Raw genomic sequence first — 10356 nt, forward strand, 5'->3', positions numbered from 1 at the left:
CTGTTAGCGGCCCTGACATAGGGTTTTTATTTATTTGCTTTGCTAGTTTCACATTTTCACGCGCCGAGCTTTCCACGCTTCCACACAATTTTCCAAAACAAATTTTATTTTTAAGTTTTCACTCAAAAAATAAATTTAGACAGCGGCAGTTTTATGGCAACAGCCGCAGCGGCAGCGCCAATTTTGTTAACGCCGGAGGGAAATGGGAATGTGAGAGATCAACAAACGTGAAATTGCAAAACTTGGGCCACGTTGGACTCGCTGACTGCTGAGCGAAATTTAATTAATTTTCTAGACCATTTCAAGAGCCAAAGCAGCAAATGCCATTGATTTCACAGTATCTAGTATAAGATACTGCGTGTGTGTGCTGTTAAGTAAATTAAGTTATGGTAGTGCAAACAGGAGGCTAGAACCAGGCATACAAAAGCTTCAATTTTCCAAAGTGTTCCATGGCCTGAAAGTGTTTGCTTTTATGGGCCTCTTTATTTATTGTGTTTGTTGATGTGCCCCAAAAAGTGTTAATACTCGTAAATTGTGAAAGTGCCCATCAAATCAAGTGAAAATGTCCTCCTATACCTACACCAAGCCCACTTTTATGATCACGGACAATTCGCAAGATCCGTATCACTTGCACGACGAGGACGAGTGCGAAGCGGCTGAGGAGGCAGATCGCCATTCGAAACTACAGGACATTATCAATTGGTTGTACTCCAGACAAAGACATAATTGGTAAGCTACGGAAAAACACTTCCACATGGCGGTTCTCACTCAATCACCCCTGCATCCCGGCCCACAACGTTTTTCATCCAGCTTCTAATTTTGTAAGACAAACAGTTGATTTTTCTTGCTCTTTGTGTTCACTTGTTTATCTTTTGAACTTCCTTCGTGCCGAATTGAAGAAGCAGCACAAAAGGCAAAACTTTCCCTTCTTTTTATTCAGTGTGGGGTGATTGTTTTGTGCCGCTTCGCTGAAATCAATTGGTTTTTTTTTTCGTACATCCCGAAGCAACAAATTGATTTGATTTATTTATGCTGGAGCACAAACATATGGGACAAAATATTTGTGTACAATATACATACTTATAAGTACTTATATGTTGTCATTGGCTCTGGGAATGGGCGCTTCGAGTGGGCGCCTACGTATTAATAGCTATTGGTTACAAGCTATTCCTGGACTAGTTTACAATGTATATATTTTCTATTGAGCAAGTGGCTTGAAGTTTTATTGACCAAAGTCACGATTTTCTAGAGAGCAATTAAACTAGAATTCAAATATTAGCAGCGTTTGGCATGTAACAATAACTAGAAGTGAGGAAAATAGTCCAACGGGTCCACAACGTGTCAAGCACAATAGAAAAAGCTAAAACACTTTATTGCCAAACATTGCGCATTCACAAGATAACAAATATAATGTTTTTACTAGCAAGAATTTTATTGTATACAGTTGAAATCGGCTAAGAGCAATCTTAACTAAAGAGCATGGTTTTTTTTGTCCAGCTCTGTTACATTTTATTTTTAGGTAAACAATTTCTTTAATCTCTATTTAAAATCTACGATTTGACAATTATAAAATGAAAACTTGAAAGATGAACTAAACTCTTGAAGTGTATAAGGTGCTGGCTGCTGTCTAGCAAGTTTATAGCCAGGGTGCTGTCGTGTCGCTAGAAATGCCAATCCGCGAGACATTTTATTGTCTTGGAAATCGTTGCAATGCCCAGGTTCCTGTGAACTCAGGTGTTGCTCATATGGAAGGGTATGCCGCTAAAATTGCGATGACATTTATTCTGAGTTTTGGTTTCAGCATCGGGCCCAGCAGCCTGTACAGCCCTATTTTCTGACATAAATTTATATAAAAAGAAATGTAATTGCATATATACAGTGAGTTTTTGTTGTTGTTAGACTTTATTCTTATTCATGGAATGTTCTCAGCTGCTTCGATTGCCCCATAGTTTGCAGCTATAGGTCCACATTGGTCTTAAGACGAAGTTGTCTAGGGGAACCCCTAGGTAAGTAACATTGTGCGCTTGTGATATTTGTACAGTGTTCAATGTCACTGGCGAACAGTTACTTTGGGGAAGAGTATACATATGCAACTTGCTTGCATTTTTGTTCATTTTCCTTTATGTGCCAGTTAACGAGAAAATTCGGGACGGCTGTAATATAATCTAGCAAAAGTAATGTGGCCTGCTGCAGACATTTGTTTTTATTGTAAAGAGTATTTTATTGTTTCTAAATTTTTAACTCTCACAGCTCAATGACCCTTATTCGAATGAAATTAATCTTAATTGGGCTTTTTACTTTCAAGAGCAGTTTTTCTTGGTCGATTGGGTCAATTTTGTTTTGAGCTGAATCTCATTTCTTCTCATTCTTGAAAAGTACAAGTACAAGAAAATATCTTTTAAAGTGCGATTTTTAAGGGAAATCCAGATTATTCCTTATTCTTGTATATTGATATAATATTTGAACTTGTAAGATATATTGTAGCGGTCTTAAAATTTTTCAGTATTCTTAGCTTAAGCAATATCTACTTTACTTTTCCATTTGCCTGCTTGAAAGTCAGGCAAAGTCAACTGGCAGTGGCCTTAAATAAACAATGGGCCTTGTCGTGTCCAAAGCCCAATAGTTTTCCGTAAGCAAATACGTGACTTTGTGTTGAAGTGAAAAAAGTCGGAATATGATATTAAGATATCTCTTATGCCGACCCTTAATTGACAAAGAGGAAAAACGTTAAATCTAATGACACTTTCCGTCTGTAGCTTAATGACAAAAGAGTAAACAAAGAGCAAACAGCGCACAGGCACTGATTAAAACTAAAATGGAAATTAATGTATTAATGCCCGTTAACTGTTGTCACAGTTGATCTGGCAAATGAGAAATAAAATACACTATTAAATTGCAAGTTCCGCTTAGTTAATTAAGGTACGAGCAATGAGAATCTTACAAAGCTTAATTAGAATCACTTACAGCGCAAAAGCTGCTCAGTCTTTGCATACCTACATACTACAATAGCTTGAAGTGTGAACAATAACATACATAGAAATATATGCACGTTTCATTTATTTATTGTTGCTAACATTAGATTGCGCATACGCCTTGTTCAACCGGTTATGAAATTTGCTTGAGAACAGTTTCAAACAACGTTTGCGCAGGGCTCTCATTAATTATATACAGCAACAATTGCGCATAATTTATAGTACCACATATTTATGCATATATGAATTTTAATTATGGCTTAAACTTATATTGTTTATAGCCAATACCAAGTCACACGTCGGGGGTTTCAGTTCATTTGGCCTTGGCACTGACACTAAAAGTGCTATCCACACACACACACACACACACACACCCTTTAAAGTCGCGTCGGTCTAAGCATGAAAGTTGTTTGGCCATTTGACACACATAATACAACACACACACACACATATATATATATATACAAATATATACAAAAGGGAATATAAAGACCAGACACATACTATACTCGTACGTCCAAACAAATGCACTTACCACGTGATGCCTTTTTAATAGAAAACAGAAAAACAAAAGACAACAAACAACAGCCAAAACAACTCCCACATACAAGCCATTTGGTGGCATGATGACCAGCAAACAGAGCTCTGGGTGCGGCATTTCTCATCGGCAAAGTAGGGGGAGGGGAAGGGCTTAGCCCACATGTGTGAGTGTAGTTTTGCGGAAATTGGTTTGGGGCTTTCTAATGAGTTAGTGTAGGTTCGGCGTCAAGGTACATGTGGGTTTTCCGCAACGCATTTTGTCGTCAAGCGTGCTGAGAGGAGGTTGAACATGGAATGGAATACGGGTACATTGGATAAATGATGGCATGAGAAAGCGTGTTGACCGTTTTAAAAAAATATATACATATAAGCGATAATGCTAAAATGAAATACAACTCAAGGAAAACCGACATAGTTTAATGAAAAACCATTTAAACCACGATAAAGTAAAGGTATACGGCAATAGAGGTGTCTTAAGCTAACTTATGAGAAAATGGCACATTGAACGTGATAATTATTAAGAATTAATAATTAAGGCCCCACGAAGTATAAAAAGTCCAAGCACATTTTTACGCTGATGGAGACGTTAAATCGTAAAAGCCAAGCGATTCAGCAAGGAATTAAGTGGTGAAGATGCTAACATAAAAAATATCGAAGTGAAAAATGAACAATACAAACTTTTTCTTTGATGATTGTAAACATTGTAATCAAATCCCTGAACAGGAGGCCAAGCGGCACACTAAGAACTACCGGGGTCTTTGGACTAATGAAATCCCTTTATTTATTTATTTATTTCTTTATAAACCTTATCCTAGCGTTACAAGTATTGGATTACTTTTAAATTATTACGCTAGTCATTACAAATTTAATTATATTGAGCTTATTATTATTAGGTTATTTTCTTATTATTAGTTTTATTTTTAACATTGAAAATTTTTATTAATCTTTATAATTATTATATATATTTTTTAGTTTGTATTACCAGTTATTTACTTAATCTATTTTGCCTACTAAACTAAGTGTGTTGTCAGTATTAAGTTTAAGGTAACGTTAATATAGATAATGTTTTCTAAGTGTGCTTGAATCTTAACCCTAAAGTGCGTTTCGCTGCTAATTGTTTTTAATTATCCATAAAACTCTCTTCCCTGATGTAATTACAATCTCCTGTTATTGTAATGGTGAGATTAGTATGAGCTGGCTTTTCAGTCAACTTTGACTATGAAGAAGACTCAAATTTTCATTATACTTAGCTAAATACGCGCGATAATAGTTTTCGAAAGCTCTTAAAATTCATCAATTGACTTGTTGATATTTAAATGTTTAACAAAATACACCTTAAAATGCGATGTAGTTTTTTAAGCCGCATGAGCTGAGATAATTTATGTTAATTAATTAAATAAATGTGTTCAAAGCAAATAAAAAAAAAACAAATTAAGGGCATGAAAGGCCAGCAATCTTTATCTTACCTTATGGTTAAACAAAAATAATTTCGCAATTAATTATACATTTAGCTAGGATTATTCTCGATTAATCTACTACAAGTATATATCAAGTTAGGTGGAGTTTAATACACGATTTAATAATTATGACTATTAATAAAGTCATAATTAGGATTAATTAAGAGTGATCCAATAATTCCGGATAATCCATTTTAACTTTTTAAATTGAATCTCCGCAAAAAAGTCACAAAATAACGGTTTGATGACGTCAATAAGAGTGTTCATTAAAAGCCATGAATAGTTGATTTGTCGTCCGTTGGCTATTGTGCGTATGTTTAGATCGCATTTCAATTAACGTGCAATTAACAAATACTGATAGAGAATTTGAATTGATTGATTAACTTAGCCAATTGTAAAAGCACATCGATATAAGCAAGTGAAAATAACTTTATTTTATACATAACTCACAACGTTAGGTATTAATAATTTGAAAAGCTTGTTCCATTTTCATAATCGTGACGAAAGCAGTTCGAGAGAGGAACTGAACTTATATTATCACTATATATAGTATGCATACTTATGAGAAGCAGGTTAGAGAAACGTGAAGGCAAAATGTATAGCACAAAACCCAGAGTTCTTTCAGGAAAGTACTGCAAAGCACTGGTTCTGACAAAAAAAAACATTTTAAAAATGTCGTTATACTATATCTCTCTTAAGACTGCATATAAAGCCAGTATTCTTATAACATCCAATAACCAAGCAAAACAACAAAAACTGATTAAGCAAAGGGCAGCTATGGCCGTTCTAGTCATCGCAATCTAACCTAACCTAGGTAAATAAAGTCTGCAGAATGTGGACGTACTTTAACCAGTTTTTTTCTACTTGTTAATATGGATTATGGTATTACGTTAGTGGTATTGGAAAATAACAAATTGATAAGCCATTTTCGGTTTCTATCTGGTGATAAAGTCTTTTTGACGTCAATGACAACGATAATTAAAAAACCATTAAACTTTTACTTCCAATCCGTGGCTGTCAAAGATTGCAGATCCGATTTAGATCGGTCAGAATGTACGGTAGTGGCGAAATGACCAGCACGTGACACAATAACATTTATAGTAATAGCAAAATCAATCATAAAAATTCTAAGCTTCGATACAAGTGAAATTAAATAAAAACTTAAGTAAAATTAGGCATTTGCAACAATAATTATATGGTAAGATTCAACAAAATCGTGCCAAAATCACTTCTAACTTTCTTGCTGTCAATTATTGAGTCTTTGTAACGATTGTAAGTTTATTTCTGTTCTGCATTCTTTACAAAGCCTGTTGACCAGCTAAGATCAAGATCTATATTAAGACACCCCTTTAACTTTTTTGTAATGTAACTTTTAGTTTTTTTTATATTTAAAGATATCAAGAGATTGTATGTAGTTACAAATCGAACTCAAAAACTGTGTGTCGGTCAGCAATTTGTTCGATCATATAACAATCTTTTGTTTTTCGTCACTACATTTTGATATGGTCAAGAGGCTTTTGAAGCCTTTAAGAGATATAAATGCTGACAGCAGTAACAATTTAAGTGGCAGTTAATATTGGTAGCCATAGGGGCACGAACAATTTCAAGATAGAGCAAGAGTGCGTTTAAATAAAATTTGTATACAAATTTATAAAATTAGTGTTATCTTAAAGCAGGGACTTTTTTTCAAATCTGAAAATGTCCTCCTATGCCTACACAAAACCAACATCCATTAGAGACTCATACAATTTTCACGAAACCGACGAAATTGAGGACGAAAAAAGCCGATTGAAATTGCTAGATTCTATGAAATGGTGGAATTCAAAGAACCAAAGTAAAGGGTAAGCTCATTGAATCATTAAAATAAATTTGATTTTATATTTTAATGTAAATAGAAAGCGTTATAATAAATGAGTTAAAATATTTATACACAAGAACTCATTTCTATAAAACAATTTTGGCTTCTAAAGATTGCATTCATCCGCCGTTGATAAAGCAGATTTGCTGCCAACTGTTTACCCTACTCTGCAATACACATGTTTCTCAAATTGAAATTATTACAATTAAAATGAATAGTCTATTAGGGCAATATTTACTATCTAAAGTCAATTGAAGATATTGTAACAAATATACATATACTGCCTCTAAGTGTGTGTGCGTACACAAACAAATTCGTAAATTTATCGCAAATGGAAGTGCTAATCGAAAACGATCAAATTTTTATTTGCGATCTGTTGTCGTGGACTTAAAATGTAGCCGCAGTATCAGTATTAGGGGCAGTCGATTTTGTTAACCTAAGTGACAAGAGGTGCTCTAAGAACGATAGTGTGTACAAAAATTAGATGAGTGCGATTAATGCGTGACAGAATTGTTTAGTCTCCAAGAAATCATTGTAATAGACGAGTACACAAGTGAAAATGTCTTCGCATTCTTATACTAAGCCGTTTTCATTGACAACGAACAATTCAACAAATTCATATCAGTTTTCTAATGAGGACGATAACAGTGAGAGAGAGAAGGAGGAGCGCCGATCGAAATTCCGAAGTGCTCTTAATTGGTGGCCATCAAAGCAACAGCAGGAAGGGTACGTTTAAAAATAAGCCAGACTAAATTTGCTTAGAATACAGTGGAACTTCTTTAACACAAACCAATTATCGCGCTCAATTTCACAAAGGAAATTAGAGTGAAAGAATACTTAGCACAACAAACCAAATCTATATAAATATATCATGTGTAGTTAATTTGTTTGCACAATTGGTTAATATACTCACTCAGTAAATGAAAGAGATCAAACGATTTCAATTTTTAAGTATTAGCATTTATTTGTGAATCGAACTGAATAAACTCACAGCTGGAGAAACCGGAAAAAACCCAAAAATGTTCACACAATCAGAGGCTTGCTTATCAATAGATTTGTTGTGTGTAGTTGTTGTAAAGAAAAAAATACTGTATACAATTTGGAATTGTCATTCGATTTGCCTCAAGCCTCAAAAACTTTAAGTTATGGATGTCCGAGCATGACAAGTTCATTGAATACTACCTGGCTAATCAAACGAACCTTGAAACACACCCACACAAAAGTCTCTCTTCACCTACCGCATCGTGCTTCATTTTCAGTTTCGTTTGTGTTGTGTTGTGGTGCCATGACAGGAAAATTGCAAAATAAAAGAGCATAAATTCTACTTTAAATCGGCTTAAGTGCAAAAACTGAGTGAAAGAAAAAATAAGCAAAACGGTGGAAAAATGCGCGCGTGTCAGCCAAAACGCAGAAAGCAGCCAGTGAGGCAGCTACGTACCTACTCGTACCCGGCCAGCGACAACAATACTTGTAGTAGCAGCTATAACAATAGTTATAATATTACGCATACGCCCTGGATGCCAGCCCTCAAGCACTCGACAATTTTGCATGTGTATCTGTAAGTGTTTGCGTGTGTGTGAGTTTGATTCATTGACAGTGACATTTCAGCGGACAAGTATGTATGTAGACGTGTGAGTGTTTGTGTGTTTAGGTGTGTGTGTGTGTGTGTGTGTTTGTGTGTTTGTGTGGGTGAGTGGCGTTAGTGCTTTGTGTATTCAATAACACTTAAGCGAATTGAGTTGAAAATGCGAAGAAATCGAGAAAATTGAGACACATGTCAAGAATCAAGCTCACGCACATGCACACGCACACTCTCACGCACTTATGCATATACTTATATATAAGTGCTAGTTGCATGTCTCGTCAATTTGCCAATTTGTCTTTTGTCTTCTCCTTAGTATGTGTGCATTTGCGTGTGCGTTTCGTCTATTGAACAAAAGCAAAATTAGGGCGCTTCGCTTTAAAGCTGTGCTTGCTCTACTCGTACACACGTATTGAAATAAACATTTATTCCTATTTAAATTTGACACTGTCTTCTGATATGTCTGCGTGTGCGTGTATGTGGGATGATGCGTAAATTTCTTTATTGCCATTTTCACGGAAACTGCGCGGAATGGCGTGCGTATTCAAGCTCATGTTTACATTGGCTTACTAGCTTTTGACGAGCTATTTTTAAACATTTCTAAATGTTTATAATTCCTGTTAATTAAAGCGACTGAGCAGACTGTTGTACTTTGATATGTTTATACATATTTTTATTGTCCGTGCGTATATCGTATTGTGTTGAAAAAGTAATGCCTACATTCCAACATACTATGTTCATTTAGACAGTAGAATGTGCAAAATGTTGAAGTTGCATTATATCGTATAACAATGTAAAATTTAGAAGGTCTTAGCGGCTACAATGAATTAATACTTTTGACAGCCTGGCTCATACCTGTGCATAGTATATATGTATAGGTAGATAGTGCTGAATTTCGCTTTATTTGATTAGGTTTTTATTACACTTTATATGCCGTCATAATAATTATGTTATAAAGTTGTGTTGTGACAATGAACTATTTGCTATCAAGACTTTTATGAGTAGATAAAATGAATTGGCGACTCGTTATCTCATAAACAACTGCACTTTCCTAACATATGTAACGCTATATGGAATGGACATTTCTCATTTTCTCACTAAATTGTAAAATTAAGGTTGGCAAAAATGTGCCAAAGTCCTCTATAATCGAATATGCAATGCAATTTTTAATCTGTGTTGTTGGTAGATATTATTATTTTATTTTTATCCGTAAAAAATACGTATAGAAAACAATTTAAAAATATTTAGTATTGATAAAAATTAAGGATGGTATTTTAGATAGAACGCACCAACTAAACCCCAATAAAGTTCAAATAAAGAACAAAGACTAATTCCCGTAGGTGAAGCAGCGAAGCAAGAACATGACGATATGCCGAATTGAAACCATTTTAATTTAAAATGAATAGTCTTTTTATATCCAAACACTTGCTTTCCAACTAAATACATATAAACAAATGTAAAATAAACCGAAAATAAATAAAATCAATATCTTAAGCAACAAAGAGTGGCGCCGACAATGGATTGTTTTCAAAATATCTCCACCTACATAAATACCAACCCATAAGCTTGGTATTAATTACAGAAATCTTATAGCAGTCCATAAATGTGTGCCGTTTATGAAACACAACAAGACAAACCCTCATGCCACATAAATAGGCCATAGTTATAAGACCAGTGTTATACAAATTACTCCCCAAGCCCATCTCATAAAATATCTGAACAATACATACAAGTACATTTGAATATGCGAACATGAGCACTATATCTCCAAAAGTCTAGACAACGTCCAAGTTCAAGTCTACTGGTGGCCTGGCCACTGGAATATGCGGCAAGCAACAATCAGCAGGCACGAGGCACGCACACACCCACACACACCCACACATACATACGAGTACGTACATGCACACACAAATGGCAAATGTAATGTAGCGGCACATTCAACTGGCA

The sequence above is a fragment of the Scaptodrosophila lebanonensis genome, unplaced genomic scaffold, assembly GCF_003285725.1.
Source record: "Scaptodrosophila lebanonensis strain 11010-0011.00,11010-0021.00 unplaced genomic scaffold, SlebRS2 tig00001410-arrow-pilon, whole genome shotgun sequence".
NCBI lineage: Eukaryota > Metazoa > Arthropoda > Insecta > Diptera > Drosophilidae > Scaptodrosophila > Scaptodrosophila lebanonensis.